At 49.5% G+C, this 21,544-nt stretch overlaps 1 protein-coding gene across 1 annotated transcript in view; it reads right to left on the bottom strand.

The window, feature by feature from the left end:
- APBB2 (amyloid beta precursor protein binding family B member 2) overlaps nt 1–21,233 on the bottom strand; it is a 457,842-nt gene extending 436,609 nt beyond the window's left edge. Inside the window, exons 1-2 of the mRNA XM_075567343.1 lie at nt 21,032–21,233; nt 11,058–11,192 (exon numbers count right to left, since the gene is read on the bottom strand). The gene's annotated coding sequence lies outside the window, so the exon portion shown is untranslated. The remainder of the gene's footprint in view (nt 1–11,057; nt 11,193–21,031) is intronic.
- Nucleotides 21,234–21,544: the final 311 nt, after the last annotated feature.

The following is a 21,544-nucleotide window of genomic DNA, read 5'->3' as shown; positions in this document are numbered from 1 at the left end:
GCTGTGAGCCAATGAGGAGGGGAGGCTTCGGGAGGAGGAGAGGCTCGGGGAGCGGGGAGGAGTGTGGAGTGAAAGCAGCGTCAGTGCCTATCTGTGTGTATGTGTGTGTGTGCCTGTGTGTGCGCATGTGTGTGTGTGTGTGTGAGAGAGTGCCTGCGTGTGTGTATGAGTGTGTGTGTTGCTTACCATCAGCAGCTCCAGCCCGAGCCCGTGGAGGGAGGGTGGGGGGGAGAGTAGCGGGTCCCTCCGCTCAAGCCACGCCCCCCCTCCCTGTCAAGCCTCCCACTCCCGCCCACCTCCCGCTCCGGCTCCCGCCCCCTACAGACCGCATATCGCAGTCTGTGTATGTCAGCGCCTCGCCTGTCTGCAGTGCGGGCGCGCTGACGGAGGGAGCGGGGCCTTAGCCTAAAGGGGTACAGATTAATATATTATCAGTCAATGGGCAATGAAAAAAAAAAATGCATTTCCAATCGAAAAACCTGTAAAAAAATACATTTACATACATTCAATATTTTACTTAAATTTAGAAGCGTTGGCCCTTCCGACTCCCGGGGAATCAGAAAGCTCACGTGCTGCCAAGGCCTCAAACTCCATCCGATGCCATCCGCCATGAGGATCCAGATCAGGTACCCCAATTCTTCTATCTTCAATCCGCTTCTTCTATCTTCTGTAATTATTTCTTTTTTTTTCTTAATCTTCTTTCTTCATCTGGCAATCCAAAAACTAGTGGAGTACCGAGTACCCGGAAGTACTACCGGCGGTTTTTCAGCTACCCGGACATTACCTGGACCTGGAAACTGAGCAGTGGGCCCGGCGTCGGGTAATACCTGTCGTCGGGTAATGTCAGGGTAGCTGAAAATAATCATCACTTACCTCATCAGCAGACGTCCTGTGGCGGTGACAGCATCCAAACTGTCTTCAGCCGGCGTGGAAGCAGCACGGATCCATTCCACAGTAGCAGGTAAGCAGTCAGTGTCAGTGTGAGACTTCTGCCGGGGAACCACGTGACCGGAGCAGGAGCGTTTCTATTAGACAGACGTTTGGAGGGGGGGGCAGACTAGGGGGGAGAGGCAGGTGTATTTATTGAAATGTAGGCCATATTTTTGTCCTTTTACATACATGAATGGTACCGCAGGCCAGCGGGAATCCACAGGGACCACTCGAGGACCCCTGGATGCCTGTGGGTACCACCCGAGGACCCCCGGACGCCCACAGGGACCACCTGAGGACCCACAGGCCCCCGTGGGAACTACTCGAGGGCCATCAGACTCCCGTGGGAACCACCAGGTGGCCCTCGGACACCCGTGGGGATGACCCGGGGACCACCCGTGGACCCTACTGGGGACCACCTGGAGGCCCACGGAGCCTAGCGGGGACCACCCAAAGGCCCCCAGACACCCGTGGGAAACCACCGGGGTGCCTTATGGGTCCTCTGGACATCCGTGGGGACCCCCGCCGGCCTGTGGTATTAATCATCTGTGTCCAAAAATTAATAATGGTTTTATGTGGGGGCACAGGGTGTGGGTTGTGTATTGTTGTTTATTAAATATTGTAATGGTTTTTGGTGGCCTTGGAGGTGGCTATTAGGGCTGTTGTGTGTATTTTTTTGTATTGTGGGTAGCGGTGGCGGGTGAAAGGTTTATTAGTCCCAAGGATGGGTGTTTAGGCCTACCGGGTGGGTACCCGCTAAGGTAATTAAGGGGTTAAGTCCACCCGCAATCCCTCTGCAAGGCCTAAACACCCGCCAAGGGCCAAATACCATCTTCACCCACCCTCGCTACCCACAATAAGCATGGCAGTGGTGATTAACCCCTTCATTGCCTTAGCGGTTAGCCGCTAAGCTAATGAAGTTGCCTGTAAATGCATTTTTCATGCATCTGATTCATGCTGGGGTCTCCGGTGTTGATATTAATGGGTATCAGCTCCGGAGTCTTCCGGCATCAATCCGATGCAGGAAAAATGCATTTTTTTTTCTAAGTGTCGTCTCGCCGCTTCTCCCCACCTTCTTGCCAACTTTTAGTGGAAATCTCCATTCTAAAGCGGCGATCAGCCTCGATAAGCTGATTTGGGCTACTAGAATTGAGCGAGTTTGAGAAGCTGGCGATAAGCGGCGTATCGCCGTGCGTTTGGTGTTTTTTTTCCGGCAAAAAAACCCGGTGATTTGTGCTCTTATCACCAGCTTATCTGGGTTTACTGAATTGCTGTAGGCTTTTTTGGTGATAAGCTGGCGATAAGGGGCTTATCACTGCTTATAGCATGAAGCCCTTAATCAGATCGACAATCTAAAATCAATAAACTCACAAACGCCGAAGGTATAAGCGCATGTTGAGAGACAATCTCAAGGGTCATCAGCTGGAACCGTCAGATGGAGACCACAGCCGGGAACACAGATTTCTGGGTGTAATGGTGTATGTCCGTATTGGGACGGAGAGAAGAGAGCGCAACTCCAAATAGCGTTCTCCGGGTCCTCGACACACGGACACAGTTCCGCACGCAAGACCTCGTAAGAGTGATAACGCCAGTAGCAAGAGTCCAAATACACAGCCCTACGCGTTTAGTCGCTTAATGATGCGACTTCATCAGGGATTATGGGGTGACTTATCTACAGGTGTGTGGAACAGCCATGGGAACCATGTTGACTCCCAATTATTCTAACGTATTTATGGGTTGTTAGGAAGACAAATTTGTCTGGACTCACAAACCTTTTGGGGCGGGCCAAGTTTTCTATGGCTGTTTAATCAACTACGTTTTATTTTTTTGGGACGGTTACAAACGTGATCTTTTAAAAATGTTTCAACATTTTATTAATAATTAATCGAATTGCCTTTCACTTTTAAAACACATCTTAATGTACCTCAATTGAATTTTCAGATTTGGTGTTATCGATAGATGATCAGTATATAATATTACAACATAGTATTACAAATACATTTTCTTGAAACCTGTAGCAAATATTTAAACGCTTCTATTTACCATCACTAAACCTGGCTATGGAATATACTCTTTGGACAGGTCAGCTGTTTACAGAGGAAATGTTCATCGGACATTATTTTTAATAGATAAACAAAGTTACTTCAACAAATATTTTTAGAGAACTGATATACAGTAATAAAGAACTCATACACAGCTCTTATTTGACAGCCAACCTCTTTGATAGAGCTGTACTTTTAGAAAAAGCTATAAAGATCAAACAAAAGTATAAACTGTTCAATGTGCTCTATGTGCCATTATAACCAAAATATTCCAAGGGATTTAAACTCTCATACAAATGGAGACTTCTTTCAAGTAAGGGGGTTCATAAATTGTAATAGTACATTTGTAGTTGACATGCTTACATGTGAATGTGGACTCCAATATATTCAAAGAACCATTCAACACTTAGAAACTAGATGCATAGAACATAGAAGAAATATAATTAAGGGATTCTTGTCTCATGGGGTGTCTAAACATTATCTGAGACATGACAACAAGGTTCCTAGCAATATCAAAATCAGGGGTCGTGAGCATGTCCACTCACACATTTTTGGGTAAAACAGATTCAAGACCGTATGTAGAGAGAAATCTTTTTGGATCTTCAAAATGGGTAATCTATTTGTAGATGTCAGTTGTGTCTATGCCAACTATTATTGACATAATCATTTTTTTTAAATTATACTATAGAGTCGTTTGATATATCATTGGTTTACTTCTGTATTTAAGTTGCTGCTATTATTATTGCTTGGATTACTATCATCATTTTCCATTTCTCACCTTTTAGACATCTTGAGTAAATGTATGCACATATTAATGAAGCACCTTATACATCTGACAATTTTAAGAGTTAGTATATATTGGCAGAGTGATCCTAAGTTGCCATGGAAACAGAACACTATAAATTTCCACACGCCGCCTCAAAATGGTAAGAACAGAAAAAAGACAGCGCATAAAAACCTCATTGTGTAATGTATAAACAATATTGTATTTAAAAAACAGGTAAGTATCGCACGTACATCTATGAAATCAATATCAGGCAAGACATGTTATGGACATGTTACCACTCTGTGCTCCACCGGGATCAACTCTCCTCCCGCAGGCTCCGTAGGATCGATGCAGACCTCTTTGATAAGTAGTCTCAAACCTCTGCCGAGTGTGGTATAGGCGCTGTAGCTGCCACCACAGAAGGAAACTTCGCTCCGGTCTTGTTCACCGCAGAAGGGGGATTCCCTCTGCCTCTGCCAAGTCCGTGTAGTCGATGCTACAGCCACCACGGAAGGACACTTCCTCTATCCTGGATCACTAGACGCACGCCAGTGACGTCATCAGGCGGCGTCAAGCGGCGCCAGCCACAGATCACAAGCAGATGAATTGCCGATAGAGTATAAATGTCCTGATTGAGTCCCGAGCCACAAAGTGGTATTAATAAAGTAGGCAATAAAAACCTCATTAGATATAGGGAGAATGCGCCCTCATTCAGTCCAACGCGTTTCGTGTATCAAACACTTCGTGTATCAAACACTTCGTCAGTGATTACCGCCTGATGACGTCACTCGCGTGCATCTAGTGATCCAGGATAGAGGAAGTGTCCTTCCGTGGCGGCTGTTGCATCGACTACACCGGACTTGGCAGAGGCAGAGGGAATCCCCCTTCTGCGGTGAACAAGACCGGAGCGAAGTTTCCTTCTGCGGTGGCAACTACAGCGCCTATACCACACTCGGCAGAGGTTTGAGACTACTTATCAAAGAGGTCTGCATCGATCCTATGGAGCCTGCGGGAGGAGAGTTGATCCCGGTGGAGCACAGAGTGGTAACATGTCCATAACATGTCTTGCCTGATATTGATTTCATAGATGTACGTGCGATACTTACCTGTTTTTTAAATACAATATTGTTTATACATTACACAATGAGGTTATTTTGCGCTGTCTTTTTTCTGTTTTTGCACTAGTTTGGTCTGTGGAGCTACACCACGAGACAGCAGCATCACCTCAGTTTTGTTAACAGGTTTTTTCTTGTTTATTAATCACAAGGGTATGGTTATTTAATCACTTTTTGCACAATTATCACGATTTATGAGCGCAGATCACTTTCTTTTCTATCTCAAAATGGTAAGCCCTGATGAAGTAACACGGAGCAACGAAATGCGTTTGGCATTTGTGAAGGAGTGTTCTTAATTGCTGGAGACATCACCACACTGAGCGGAAGGGGCAGAGTATAGAGCACAACCTTTTCGGCAGAGACACTGAATAGACAAACATGGATATTTGACCGTGGATTTCAGGAGTCCCCGTGACTCCACAGTGGAACACTGGACACCGGTGACTCTGGCACAAACCCCTAAGCGATTCTTTAAAGGTTCTTTTGTGAGTTTATGACTGTACTTTGTCTTTTATTATTGTTATAAAATGTATTACACTATGGAACATGCACTTCTCTCTTTTATATGGGAGCCGAGTTGATATAAAGTGCTGGTGCGAGTGCCAAGGATTATCAATAATATAAGTAAGTCATCAAAGCACATAGTTTATCTGGTAAATAAACAGTCGTCACGTATGGAATTAGTAGCAATAACTTCCCTGGAGTAGCAGCATTGTGATGCCGTTTTAGCTGCCATTAAGTTGGATGTCAGTTAGCACGGGATCGCAGTGCGTTAACCCGTACCGGAGGTTAGTGAATCTCCCCTATAGGGTGCTTTCGGCAGTGAATTAATGTACCATCATCTTCCTGGAACACAGTCCAATAAAATATTAAATATTCATTTGGGTATATTTCTAGCATTTAGAGTGCTCTAATTTATGGAATGCTTTTTTTTACCTTCTAAGCTTTTTCAGTTTGGTATTGATATTTAAGTCTAACCCACGCCTTTTTCTTTGTCTTCCACTCTCTACTCAGAACGCCACCTGTTAGCTGTTTTTCTTCCTCCTTTCACCCTCAGGACTCTGCTGACTATTTCTGTATCCTCATATTCTACAGCCTCTATTCCTAACTCTCCTCCTTCCTTGACTCTTTTTTCCGCTGTCACAGAGGAGGAAGTGTCACTGTTGCTCTCCTCCTCTCCCTCTGCCACTTTCCCTCGACCCCATTCCCTCCCATCTCCTCAAACCTCTTGCTTCCACTTTAATAACTACACTCACGCATATTTTCTACTCCTCCCTCAGCTCCGGTACCTTTCCCACCTCTTTCAAGCACGCAATAGTTATATCTATACTCAAAAATAGCAAGCTTGACCTTACCCTCTATAGTCTAGCTTTCGCACTGCTCATTCCACTGAAACAAGCCTCAGCACAGGGGTAGATAAAAATATAAAATACTTAGAAGTCAGGTAGAATTTTGAGGAGCCCGCATTTTCTAAGGCACGTAGGGAGATGGTGGTGTTCTGGCAGCTGTGTCAGTGTGTATCTGTGACAGACTGCCACACACACAGTGACTCACACAGACAGACACTCTCTCTCACACGCTCTCTCTCACACAGGCAGGCACTCCTCCCCCTTGACACAGTGTGAATTGAGAGCAGGTGCGGGAAGAATAGAGGAGTGTTCTGACTAGCTCCAGCCCCCCAACCCCCAGCCCTTGCACGGCCTCTGCCTCCTACTCTCCAAAACCCGCCCAGCTCTCTCCTCACTGAGCTGTGCGGTGATTACTTAACCTGTCAATCACCGCTGCTACCGGTCCAAGCAAACAAGATCCGGCTTTGATGTCACTAGGTAGCGCTGTTGCCGGTCACAGTGGTGGTTGACAGGTTTGTCATCACCGCGCACAGCAAGGGCACCAGTGGAGAAATCTTAGGCTGAGCTCATGTTGGCGGCACGGACACACGCTATTGCGCGCACTCCTGCAGCCCCAGCGGTGTGTGCACTAGGCTGCAGGAGATTGGGGAGGCGATCGGGGGCGTGGCAAATGCATCACGGACGCATCACGAAGCAGGCTCGCCCTCATTGGCTGAACCAGCTCACGTGAAGCTGACGTCATGCGACTGCAGCCCGAAATCTCAAATTTACTTATCGGGCCAAAATGTAGCAAGGTCGACGCGCGCAAGACCGCGGGCACTTGAGGAACTACAATAGGAAATCAGGTAAGAGTCCTGGAAGAGCACACGCACACGTAGCGACGTTGCCACCATGAGCGCGGCCTTAGGTGGGATTTTTCCGTCTGTCTCAGCAAAATAATTAATTATCTCCATGCTGCCAAAGACCAAGGTTATTACATCCTGCTTATATTACTCGATCTTTCTGCAGCTTTTGATACTGAAGACCAGCGATGCGCAAACTGGGGGGCGGGAGAAATTGCAGGGGGGCGCGGGCTGTTACAGAGTCCCTGCGCTCTTCCCCCAGGCATTTAATTTAATGCCGGGGGAGGCGTGAGGCCTCTGTAACCTCACTTACCTACTGGCAGAAGGGTCTTCGGCGACGCGTCGCCATAGCAATGCAGCGTCAAATGACGCGGTGGGGTCACGTGACCGGCAACGTCATTTGAAGCCGTGCCTTCGGGGGAGGAGGGGCGCAAATGCTGCGGCTCCCAGGAAGGGGGCTGCAGCTGAAAAAGTTTGTGCAGCGCTGCTGCAGACCACCCTCTCTACATTCCCATTTTTATATTCTTGGTACAGTATGCATATCAAAGCTCTAGCCTGGATCTCCTTACCTCTCCCATCGTACATTATGGAACCAGAGAAAGTGCAGAGAGTTAATAAAGGGGATGGATAATCTGATTTATGAGGTGAGGCTCGCTAAATTAGATTTGTTTACATTAGAAAAGAGGCGTCTAAGAGGGGATATCATAACTATATACAAATATATTCGGGGACAGTACAAGGCCTTCCTGCCTCTCACCTGTCTGCCCTAAAATCTATCCTAATCACTGCTGCTAGAATAACTTGACTCTCTCCTCAATCTGTCTCTGCGTCTCTCCTGCTGAAATCCCTCTCCTGGCTTCCTATTAAATCCCATATTACATAAAAAATTCTCCTCACTTTTTAGGCTTTACACTCTTCTGCCCTCTTTACATCGCAGCCCTAAATTCTCGTTATACACCTGCTGGTCTCTTGCGTTCTGCTCAAAGATGTCTTCTGTCTACCCCTTGTGTATCTAAAACCCTCTCCCACCTAAAGCAGAGATTACAGTGCGTGCGACGGCGCACGCGGCACGAACAAAATACATTAGCTTTATCAGGCCGGCCATAGTGCGTGCGACCGCGCGAGCAAGGAAGAGAGAATTTTGAGCCGACAAATCATTTTGTTTTTTCACGCGACGGTCGCATCACGTGAGCGGTTAAGCCAATGAGGGCGAACCAGCCTCGTGACATCACAGCCACGCCTCCCCATCACAGTGCAAGGATCGCTCGAACGACAGGCACGCGCGACTCCATGCTCTCTGTCGCGCGCCTGCACAATAAACTAGGCCTAAAACTTTTCTCACTTACTGCCTATCTGAAAACACACCTCTTAATAGAAGCATTTGTGTAGCTCCAAAGTACTAGTAATGTAATTAGTACTATACATCTCATATGCATTTAGCCAGGAGGAGGGTGAAGAGGATTGCAGCAGAGGGTGAGGAGGACCACGGCGACATCCTGGTGGTGGTGGGAGCAGCAGAAGACATCATTCAGGTGGTACCAGCAGAGGATGTCATTCTTCAACCAGTGGGAGCAGCAGAAGACAACCTTCACAGTCGGTGCCGGTGGCAGCAGAGGAACATGTGTCTGGAGCCGGAGTGTTACTATTAGACAGCTGGGGAGGAGCGCGACTTCCGACTTCCGGTGCAGCTCCTCCCCGGCTATCCAATAGTAACGCTCCTGCAGAACGAAAATTACCCAGCACCGGGTCTCAGCGCCCTGGGCCGGTTCCGGGTAATTTCCGGGTGCTTTAAATATGGCCGGGTATCGGGTAATTTCCGTATACCCAGTACATCACTACAATATGCATTGGAAACTCTAAAAAATCCAATGTTACCTGCATACTGTACTAATAAATTGTATGACCAAATATATCTATGTAACTAATACTATATAACAGGGTTTCCCAAACTTTTTTTTCCGTGACCCGGTTATTTTTTAACTTCTTTTTCGTGACCCACTAAAAATGTTATCGCCTATAGGGCCTGCACAGACACACACACAGCCACTGATATACACACACACAGCCACTGATACACACACAGACACACACACAGCCGCTGATACACACACACACAGCCACTGATACACACACATACACAGCCACTGATACACACACACAGCCACTGACACACGCAGCCACTGACACACACACTGATACACACACACGCAGCCACTGACACACACACCCAGCCACTGACATACACGCAGCCACACAGACACTGCAACACACACACACACACACACACACACACTGATACACACACAGAGACACTGCTACACACACAGAGACACTGCTACACACACACACACACAAACACTGATACACACACACAGACACTGATACACACACACTTACACTGATACTGATACACACAGACACTGATTCACACACAGACACACACACACACACACAGACACTGATTCACACACACACTCGCTCTCCCCTATACGCACACAGACACAAACAGTGAATTACAGGCAACGACGGATGTGAGTGACTGGAGGGGGGGGCAGGGACACTTGGGTGAGTGGGAGGGGGCCCAGGGACACTTGGGTGGGTGGGAGGGGGCCCAGGGACACTTGGGTGGGTGGGAGGGGGCCCAGGGACACTTGGGTGGGTGGGAGAGGGCCCAGGGACACTTGGGTGGGTGAGAGGGGGCCCAGGGACACTTGGGTGGGTGGGAGGGGGCCCAGGGACACTTGGGTGGGAGGCAGTGACTGGGTGGGGTGACTTACCTTGCCGCCGGACGCTTTCCCCTGCTGCCCCCGATATCCCCTGCTGCCCGTGACGTGGGCTTGGGGGGACGGGAGGTGGGCTTGGGGGCACGGAAGGTGGGCTCGGGAGGGGGTGCCACGGGAGGTGAGCTCAGGAAGCTGGCCGCGGGGGGAAGCGGGCCGCAGTAGGAGCTTGTACTTCCACCCTGCCCCATGTAATGTGCGGGCCGCAGAGGAGCTGGTACTTCCTCCTCCGTCCCACGTTGGGAGCGGGGGGGAGGAAGGGAGCGGTGGGGAGGAAGGGAGCGGGCCCTGCTTGCCCTGCGCAAGCGCGCGGGACCGCGGGGGGAATCACCGCCATTTTTTTTTAACTTGAGCGGGGGGGGGGAGGGGGAGACACCGCGCGGCCAGCCTCGCTGCGACCCGGCAATTTTGGTGCCGTGGCCCGGTGCCGGGTCGCGACCCACCATTTGGGAAACGCTGCTATATAACATTTAAATTTATTGTGAAAACAATGGTACAGGCATACCCCGGTTTAAGGACCTTCACTTTAAGTACACTCGCGAGTGAGGACATTTCGCCCAATAGGCAAACGGCAGCTCGCGCATGCGCCTGTCAGCACGTCCTGAACAGCAATAACGGCTCCCTACCTGTACCAAAGCTGTGCGCAAGCAGGGAGACTATAGAGCCTGTTACAAATGCGTTATTTACATCAGTTATGCACGTATATGACGATTGCAGTACAGTTCATGCATCGATAAGTGGGAAAAAGGTAGTGCTTCACTTTAAGTACATTTTCGCTTTACATACATGCTCTGGACCCATTGCGTACGTTAATGTGGGGTATGCCTGTATATGGTTTACCAAGATACATCACAAAATGTAGTGCAATGAAGAACAAGAACTGCACACACTTTGTGTTCAACCATCTATCTATCTATCTATCTATCTATCTATCTATATATATTTATACAGCTCAACCCCCTTATAACGCTGTGCTTGGGGTCAAAAGAATCACATCGCGTTATAAGCGGATCGTGTTAGAAATAATGTAAAATTGTATGCATTGTACAATAAAGTATTTAAGATACCAATAATCATGTAAAATATTCATAAATACGAAAATTGAAAGCCACGCTTGCATCGCGTTATAAGCGGATTCGCGTTGTAACGGGTCGCGTTATAACGGAGTTGAGCTGTATATACATACTCCTCTAGATATGTTCATATACTGTAGGAAATTATGTTTCAACATACCGGTTATCTCCCCCGACTTCTGAATCATTGCAAATCATGCTGGAAGATATACTCCCTCTCCGTAACTGGATCCAGTCCTGCGCTCCCAGTCTGATATTGTCACAGACGATTTCCAAAGAGTGAAGCGCTGGAGCACTGAATTGCGTATAAAAAAAACCACAGGTTTATTTGTTATTAGGGTAAAAATCCATTGTTTAAAAAATCCATGGAACAAATATATATTGATGTCACCTCACCAGACATAATAGACCCAACGACCGACAATGTGCACGGTCACGGTAATCGAACCCTGCAAGATCAATGGTAACTCGCCCCACGCAACGCCAACAGCCGTTTAGCGCCCACTCAGCACTTTGTCAAGGCATCAGGAAAAAGATCATTTTTTATTTCTTTTGTTTGTAATTTAGGTTTTCTCTTTGTTATTTAGGACTTTTTTTCACTTTCACTAATTGTTAAGCGTGGTTTTATTTATATACATTAAAACTTACTTTTTAATTAACTGTTTAACTTATATTGAGTGCAGCAACAGAGGAACTCTTTCTCTCTTCCCCACTAATTTGAAAATGTAAGAAATCTGTAAATTATTTTGGTCACGCAAGTAGCAACTACCCTTGGCACTGCAAAGGTTAATAGAGAACTTTGAGTGACATCCACTAGACAGGTCATAAATATTCTCAACCTGTGATACAAGAGCTGCTACAAGAGTAGTACACCACCCCATGCTAGGTGAGCAAAGAGAGGACAGGTATGATATTCACACTAATAGTGGTTTTAGAATGACATTTCCCATGTAACACTGGAAAATATTACAGCTATGAATGTACAACATAAATATACATGTAGCCCTTTTTGTGAATCCCAGATCTAAGGAACTACTGGTGTGCTGTCTATACCTGTGGTTTCAGGAGCTCTGAGCCTCCGCCATGGGAGAGCCTGGGGTCATACCCTTAACTATCGTGGTGCAGCGCCTCCACTTACCCAGGATCCCCATATTAGAGAATCTGCCCTGAGTAAGAAACATACAACGGTTTGTGCAACAGGCAACCTTTTACTATTTCAATATGTAACGCAAACTTATAGAATATACATGACACGTCTTAACCCTTATACTCTATATATCACATCGGGTAAAACACACACAGTGGCTCAGCCACACCTTGTTAGGTATAATGTCCTGTACACAGGTGGCTCTGCCACTCTCCCTAGGAGTATGTCCTGTAACTAGTGTCTGTACAGCATAGTACGCTGGCACACTGGTGCCCCCAATTAGTTAGTGGGAGGCGGGATCAGCGCCTGATGACCGGTGTAGGTGCACTTGCTGATTAAAGATACCTTCCGGTCACTACGGTGACCACACCACTCCACACAGATACCCAGTGTTGCTCCAGCCTTTCGCCGACACTCCGTGATGCTGTGAGGTCTGTCCGCCAGACCAAGATGGCGTCCGCCACTCCGCAGCTGAACCGCACTAAAGGATGGGTCCCTAACTACTACGGCCGTCCCTACAAAAGCGGCACCCTACGATGACAGGGGTAATGCTCCTGGGGGCTGGGGAATGTCTCTCACCTAAGCGGAAGGGTCACTGACCCTCCGCTCGCGCACACGAGGTTCCGCCACCTTCCTCCTTCACCTCTCACTCGTGTGTCCCACCGCCCACACGCATCCTGTTTCCTCTATCCAGAGTCTCGCACCCTATTGGTCCCCAGCCTCAGCTGACTCTCCCACAGTTCAGAGTTCAGAGTGCAACCCCCAAAGTCTCTCCAGATTGGTTGCCGTTCGCGCGCTTTCCTCGCGCATGCGCAGCCTGACTCTTACTCAGTGACCTTACTGGCAAAAGAACAGTATGGCGCTTCCTATGTCAGTGACAGCGCGGAACCATCATAATATATATATACACATCCTTACATTCTCCCCTCTCCAGATTCCAACGTCCCCGCTGGACTACCTAACCAACATATATGTGAACTTATTTACACCGCCCTCTCTTTCCTAGATCAGGTTACACATTTCGTTGAACAGTACCACCATAGCTTGCATTCTATGCCGAGCCCACTGCTGAGCCTCATAATGGGGTGCCCCAAATTGATCGTATGCCATTCGCATGGGAGGCTGACTGGTTCTTTGACTTCGTCGAGGTTGATTCTCCTCTGCTTCCTCTGCAGAGTATCCAGTTTCATCTGGTATTTCCATCTCCACCCTTGAGGGGTTTTCAACATTATTAAAGTCTCTTTGGGGTGTGAAACATGGGCTTTGTGGATCTAGGGACTGACTCACTGGAGTCAGATTATCAATGTTCGGGCCAAGAGGCTCTTTACCCGTAGCTCCTTCGGGAGATGCCCCCGCGGCCGGAAGGCCCCTTTGAGAGGTTCCTTCCATCGGATCTTCAGAGGTGGCAATTTTTACAGTCTCTAGGCCATCCTCTGGAATTTCAGCTTCTCCATCTATTGGCGTAGCAGAAAATTCTAACTCATTGTTCCCTACTTGAGGTATGGGAAGTAGATGATTCCTATGCCACACTTTTACGCGGCCTTCGGAGTCCTTGATCCGATACACAGGAAGGCCAGGCATTTGTGACTCCACCTCGTACACACCTTCTCGCCACCGGTCCGCCAATTTATGTTTCCCAGGAACACCTAAGTTGCGTAAGAGGACCGCATCCCCGGGGTGAATTTCCTTGTGACGCACTTTGTGATCGTAGCGTCTTTTATTTCCCGCATTCAATTGTGCTGCCGTTCGTTCAGCCAATTTATAAGCCAGCTGCAAACTGTCCCTCAGTCGCTGTACATATCGAAAATGCGTCCTATTGGATACCCCATCGGTAGATATCCGTAGTCGCACATCCACCGGTAACCGGGCTTCCCTTCCGAACATCAAAAAGTACGGGGTGTACCCAGTGGACTCATGCCGGGTACAATTATACGCATGCACCAACGCTTCGACGTGCTTACTCCACTCCGTCTTTTGTGGGCTTGTCAGTGTCCCCAACATGTCTAACAAGGTGCGATTGAACCGTTCGGGCAACGCATCCCCTTCGGGGTGGTACGGTGTAGTCCGCGACTTGGCAATGTTTAGTAATGTGAGCAGTTCCTTTATCAGTGTACTCTCAAAGTCCCTGCCCTGATCAGAGTGAAGACGATTTGGTAATCCATAATGAATGAAATACTTCTCCCACAGGACTCGGGCCACCGTTACGGCCTTCTGATCTTTCGTAGGGAACGCTTGGGCGTACCTGGTGTAGTGGTCAGTGATCACGAGAACATTACTCACGCCCCGACTGTCAGGCTCAATACAGAGAAAGTCCATACACACCAGATCCATGGGGCCCGAACTTTTCAAGTGTGCCATGGGAGCCGCCCTGGTGGGCAGTGTCTTTCTTTGTAGGCAGCGGGTACACCTTCGACAATGCTGCTCCACGGAATCCCTCATCCTAGGCCAGTAGAACCTATCCTGTAGCAGCCCATATGTCTTATCAATGCCCAAATGGCCATGGTCATCGTGAAGGGCCCGAAGGACTAGGGTCCTCAAGCGTTCCGGTAGAAACAGCTGACGCCGATCGGGATGGTTATGATATGGTATCACCCGATATAACAAACAATTGTCCATTTCGAACTTCCCAAACTCGTTCAACAGAAGTTTCACCAAGTTCTTGGGGGCTTGCTTCAGTATAGAAGGATCATCTCGTTGTACCGCTTGACGAGCCATCTCCACTATGGGGTCTTGAGTTTGGTAATGCACTAGATCCCTCCATGAGATGATATTGTCTTCCGTGATATTCATCCCTTCTCAACCTTGATAGGCCCGAGGAATGGCTCGTGACTGGCATCCCAAAGAGTCAGCAACCCGTAATTCCGAGAATGCAACCTGATTGTCGACTATCGCAGCCACGGAACAGAGAGCACGAATCCCGGGGCCCGGAATTTCTTCCCACACTTCTTCATCAGGGGTAGACTGAAGGCCAGGTCGACGCGATAGAGCGTCGGCACCTATGTTGGTGGGTCCGGGTTTGTATTTGAGGTTGAACCTATAGTTGGCCAGGGCAGCTAACCAACGGTGTCCAGTGGCATCCAATTTGGCTGATGTATTTATATAGGTCATGGGGTTGTTGTCCGTGCGTACTTCGAACTGTACTCCATACAGGTAGTCATGCAGCTTGTCCACTACGGCCCATTTTAGGGCCAAGAATTCCAGTTTGTGGACCGGATAGTTCTGCTCACTAAGGGTCAAGCTTCGGCTTGCATAGGCCACCGGCCGTAGCCCTGTCTCATACTTCTGATGCAATACCGCTCCCAGCCCACTAAGGCTAGCATCGACATGTAGGACATATTCCCGTTCTGGATCCGCATAGGCCAAGACCGGAGCCTGAGTGAGGCTAGTCTTTAAGTTCAGGAAGGCCTGTTCACATTCTGGGGTCCATTTCTCCCCAAAGGGCGTCTGCGCCGTGACCCCCTTCCTCTCGGTTTCCCCTGGGTACACCCTTAGAAGATCGTTCAGCCGCTTTGCTTTGCTAGAGTAGCCTTCCACGAACCGCCGATAATAGCCACAAAATCCCAAAAACGACCGCAGTTCCTGAATATTTTGAGGCCTAGGCCAGTTCACCACCGCTTCTATCTTCCCAGGATCGGTGGACACCCCTTCAGCCGATACGATGTGGCCCACATACGTCCCAGAGGACCGACAAAATTTACATTTGTCCAGAGATAGTTTGAGGCCTTCCCCCTGAAGCCTATCCAATACCTTCATTAGTCTCTCGGAGTGTTCTTCTAGAGTCCGCCCAAACACTATAATGTCGTCCAGGTACACCAGGCATTCTTGCGGGTTCAAGTCTCCGAGAGTTTTTTCCATTAATCGCTGGAACGTGGCGGGTGCCCCGCAGATCCCTTGCGGCATGCGGGTGAACTGATAAAACCCCACGGGGCAGATGATGGCCGTCTTTTCTTGGTCCTCCTGCCCCATGGGTACCTGGTAATACCCCGACCGGAGGTCGAGTACACTGAACCAAGTACTTCCCGTCAGAGCGTTCAATAAATCTTCGATTCGGGACAGCGTGTATTGATCGGGAATGGTGCGGGTATTTAGGGTTCGGTAGTCCACGCATAAGCGTACGGTCCCGTTCTTCTTGCGGACTACCACAATGGGCGAGGCGTAAGGACTCCGGGACCCTTGCACGATCCCAGCCCTCTCCATTTCGGCGATTAACCTTCTCACTTCGTCTAGGTCCCATGGGGCGAGTCGTCTAGAACGTTCCCGGAAGGGAGTAGCATCACTCATTCGGATGGTGTGGCAGGCACTGCGGCTGCATCCCACATCCATGTCACTGGTGGAGAACACCTGTTGGCGCTTTTGTAACTCGATCCGCAACCTTTCCCTCCACTCCTCGGGGAGCGGAGAATCCCCAAAGTCGAATTCTAACCGGGATCCGGAGGTATGACCATAGTTATGGGGTCGCCCCGTTACGCTCTTTTCTTCGGGAGTCACGGGGTATATTCTGCCTAGTGGCTGGCGTCGATCAATGCTCATGGAATATGGGGAGATATTTTGCACGTATACCCAGGTACGCTCAGGGATTTTCCCAGGCCACTTCTTGACGGAGGCCAACACTTCGTAGCCCAGCCGGTGCTCATCCTGGGCCACACTTTCTAAGGAGAAGAGCTGATCCTCCGGGCGTCTACCCGGGTAGTGGCATGCGGCGACCATCATTCTTCCTTCTCCCGGAGGAATTTGAGTCAGTCCCCACTCTTGACTATAGAGCATCCCATGCTCTTCTTCTGTCGCGATTTTCCCGCAGACCTCTTGGAGAGCAGGGCAGTCGGCCAGGGCCAGCAACGGGGCTTCTCCCGCTTCTTGCAAATACATGCGGAACACCGCGCGCACAATGTCAGCGTTAGTGCCCAAGATGATCGGTGCACTGGGGTGATCCTGCGGTTCAGGGCACACTAGGGCCTCCACTTCCATGGGATGATGTTTACCAGTGTTCAGCTGTGGAATGTCTAACTGCACCTTTACTACGCCGTCTATGGGGTAATCCTCATGACTCAACCCCCTCAGTCGCAAGGCATCCGCAGAGAGTAACGGTAATCGATGGAGGTGTTGATCGTAGAAGGGCCGGTATACGATGGTCACCTGAGATCCCGTGTCCAGTAATGCAGCGGCGTAGATGCCTTCGATAACTACCCGAATGATGGCGGCGGGGCCGATTCGGCTGCTTGGGGATGGCGGTGACGTTCCTCCATCCTCCAGAGTCTTGCACGGCATTGACTGCACGGGCCGGGATGCCGTTTTCCGTAAGGTGGGGCAACGGGCACGCAGATGTCCCATCTTCCCGCACGCGTAGCACTGAATCTGGCTGAGGTAATTCTCGCTTTTCCCGGTTGGTGAGCTTCGCCCAGTCGAGAGACGGGGGCGGGGCGCCACTGGCGTGCTGGCGTCCTCGTGGTCGGGATCGAGGTCCCCAGGTTCAGGTCCGTCGGCCTTGGGTTCCACTTTCTTGACTTCCTTACTGCCGGGCGGTGGCTTTTTCCCCGGAGCCAGGTCACGTCCTAACAACACCGTCTCGTGCGCTTGGACCCGATCCATTAGGTCGTGAAACGATAAAGCTTGCCCGGGAGTTAGACAGCTACTAACCTGTACCGACACAGGGTGTAGGGGCAGAAGCCCCCTCAACAGCTGAGTGGTGCGCAGTCCATTGGCTTCTATCCTTGGCACCACGCCCTTCCTCACCAGGTTCCATAAGTCCAGGTGTAGCCGCCTGAGGAAGTCGGATACCATTTCCCCTTCCTTCTGGGCTAACGCGTGAAATTTGGCCATCAACGCATAAGTATCCACCGGAGCCCCATACGCCTTTGTCAGACAGTAGATGAGGTCTGCTGCATCAGCTTCCGGATTATCATCTCGGTAGTAGTGCACCATGTGGGACGCGGGGGGCCGCAAGCACTCAACAATGCGTTGTCTACGGACCGCGTCCGTGCAGGTCCATTCAGGCAGCACTTGTTCTGTGTGATCCAACCAGTCCTCTATCCCTACTTCCCCTTGGGGCGTGGGTTTCTCGCCGGAGAAGGCCTTTAACTTCCTATACTGGAGCGACTGGGTTGTGTTGTGGAGAGCGGCTGCTATCGCGGGAATAGAGGTGTCTCCCGGTAGGCTATCTCCGACTGCGGGGTAAGTGTCCAGTCTGGATAAGCTAAGTCGGTTGAGGCCGGACCGCAGGCCTGGCGGGGTGGCCGAGGAGCCTAGATTCAGGGCTGCTGGCCAGCGCGGTTGCAGGCCACGGTCAGGGGAATGGTCTGTGACCCCAGTCGCGGCACCTACTGCGGCTGTATACCCTCTCTGTGGGGTGGAAGTGGCCAGGGGCGCAGGGGCGTCCGCCTGGACTATGGGGCAGAGCACCCCCGGGGCCTCGGGCAGCAGCAGTATACGGGGCAAGGCCTCTGGGCATATATCTTGTTCAGTGGCATACAAGACCCGGCGCCAGGCCTGGTCGCGGTCATAGAAATGATCTTGTACTTGGGCATTGTCCAGGAGCGGAAGTTTGCGGAGTTGCTCGGTCAATGTACCTAACGAGATTGTGGCGGGAACATGGCCCAGCGCGAAAGCACGATTTAGGGGAATCCCGCGCCGCTGGGCCCACTTGCGCACCACGAGTGCCGAGGGCACCGACATGATGTGTTTCGGTTGCACAATATGAACAAAAAAATGAGGGGGCACCCCAGGTCTAAGAATCTCAGCAGCGCCTCCAAATGTAGCCCTTTTTGTGAATCCCAGATCTAAGGAACTACTGGTGTGCTGTCTATACCTGTGGTTTCAGGAGCTCTGAGCCTCCGCCATGGGAGAGCCTGGGGTCATACCCTTAACTATCGTGGTGCAGCGCCTCCACTTACCCAGGATCCCCATATTAGAGAATCTGCCCTGAGTAAGAAACATACAACGGTTTGTGCAACAGGCAACCTTTTACTATTTCAATATGTAACGCAAACTTATAGAATATACATGACACGTCTTAACCCTTATACTCTATATATCACATCGGGTAAAACACACACAGTGGCTCAGCCACACCTTGTTAGGTATAATGTCCTGTACACAGGTGGCTCTGCCACTCTCCCTAGGAGTATGTCCTGTAACTAGTGTCTGTACAGCATAGTACGCTGGCACACTGGTGCCCCCAATTAGTTAGTGGGAGGCGGGATCAGCGCCTGATGACCGGTGTAGGTGCACTTGCTGATTAAAGATACCTTCCGGTCACTACGGTGACCACACCACTCCACACAGATACCCAGTGTTGCTCCAGCCTTTCGCCGACACTCCGTGATGCTGTGAGGTCTGTCCGCCAGACCAAGATGGCGTCCGCCACTCCGCAGCTGAACCGCACTAAAGGATGGGTCCCTAACTACTACGGCCGTCCCTACAAAAGCGGCACCCTACGATGACAGGGGTAATGCTCCTGGGGGCTGGGGAATGTCTCTCACCTAAGCGGAAGGGTCACTGACCCTCCGCTCGCGCACACGAGGTTCCGCCACCTTCCTCCTTCACCTCTCACTCGTGTGTCCCACCGCCCACACGCATCCTGTTTCCTCTATCCAGAGTCTCGCACCCTATTGGTCCCCAGCCTCAGCTGACTCTCCCACAGTTCAGAGTTCAGAGTGCAACCCCCAAAGTCTCTCCAGATTGGTTGCCGTTCGCGCGCTTTCCTCGCGCATGCGCAGCCTGACTCTTACTCAGTGACCTTACTGGCAAAAGAACAGTATGGCGCTTCCTATGTCAGTGACAGCGCGGAACCATCATAATATATATATACACATCCTTACATACATTTTTGACACAGCAATAAGTAGTGACATTTGGAGCTATGCTCTTTCAATGTGGCGGCACAGAGCAAAATAAATAGCAGTTAAAGTACCACTTTGCAATCATTTAGCAGTCTCTTGGGTAGACTAGAAGTATTTCGCGTCAGTATACCTACAGTATCACACTACACATTCAATGGGCCTACTGTAGTTACTGAAATAGAGAGATGATCAAAGGGATTGCCGCTTGCTGTTAGAAAAAAGTTTGGGAACTCACCAGTGTTGAGTGAGACGGGGGTAAGGAGAAGCTACACAAGGGGTCACACAGCCTGGTGGGGATTCCTTGCCTCTCTGTAAGGCTGCAGACCCGGTAGTGCTGAGCGCGCTGGCGCTCAAAGCATGCGTGGCGGGTGTCCTGCGTCTGCTCGCGCACAGGGGGAGGAGGAGGCGGCATTGCCGAATATTGAGCGAGCAGGTAAGTATAATTTTTTTATTTACTTAAGCGCATCGCGTGTGCCCGCGCATCCGCGGGCGCGCATCGCGTGAGCGGGGACTTGCATATAAATATATATGCAAGTCATCTCGCCAAGCGCTCAGCGCTAGCGGGGCCGCAGCCTAAGTACCCTGCTTCATTTCCCTTACATCACCCCTTAATTTAGTCTCCCCTCTCCCCGCTATCCACTTAACACACCGGACATTGCTATCATCTTCACAGAACGTTATTTCGCATTTCCACTCTGCTTCATTAGCTGATATTCGGGGTTTTTTTTGTGTTCTACTGTAGTTACTGTTTGGAGTTTACTTTTTGGAGGGTGCTTCAAACAGTAAGATTTCGGTAAGGGAAACAGATGGCTATAATGGGTAGTTCTACAAACCCTCTAGTTGTACCTATATAAAATCAACATGGTAAATCAGCTCTGTGAAAAAAAAGCATTTATATATACAATGTTAAAGGAAAATAAAACGGAAAGGCTTTTCTTTTTTTATAAAGAAATGCGAAAAGCAAAAATTCCTTTTTGCCCTTATTCATTGCTAGTATAGACTTTCAACGTGCAGGAACCCAAATGAGGGAGATTTGGAGTGCTGAACCAAACAGGATATTTCACATTAAAAATAAAAGTCTAACTTCAAATGATGACATGGTAATATCGAAGACCACAGATTCAACACCAGATTTGACAGGTCCAAACGTACCTGCCAACTCGCTCCATTATTTCAGACCTTCCAACATTAGTCAAATAAAAATAGGTACTCCAGTGCCTCTATCAATGTGGGATACAGGACCTTGGGTGGGTCCGGAAGCATGAACCCCCCGCAGTGAGACTGCGACAGCACTATCTCTGGAGACGCAGCAGTACGCTTTTTCAGCCGCCACCGCCGTGCATCATACATCTGTATGCAACAATCATTTTATTAATAAAACACTGGTATTTTCATTTTTCTTTATATTTACCCATAGGTATATACCTATCAAATAGAACTGATGGTAAATTCGCTATAACCTGCTGATCATTTATCAAATCTGCCATCTATTTTCATTGAAGCTGCTATAATTAGCTGAAGGTTCTGAGCTTCAACCAATGGGAGACAGGCATTGGGGATCTCCTCCACTCACACACACAGGCAGAAATAGGTACATGTACAGTACCACTGGCTTCAATAGGTACAGGGTATAATACAATAGGTACCACTGGCTTCAATAGGTAC

This window comes from Ascaphus truei, chromosome 1 (assembly GCF_040206685.1).
Source record: "Ascaphus truei isolate aAscTru1 chromosome 1, aAscTru1.hap1, whole genome shotgun sequence".
NCBI lineage: Eukaryota > Metazoa > Chordata > Amphibia > Anura > Ascaphidae > Ascaphus > Ascaphus truei.
The sequence above is the reverse complement of the archived record's forward strand: the minus strand, read 5'-3'. Positions and strand labels throughout refer to the sequence as shown.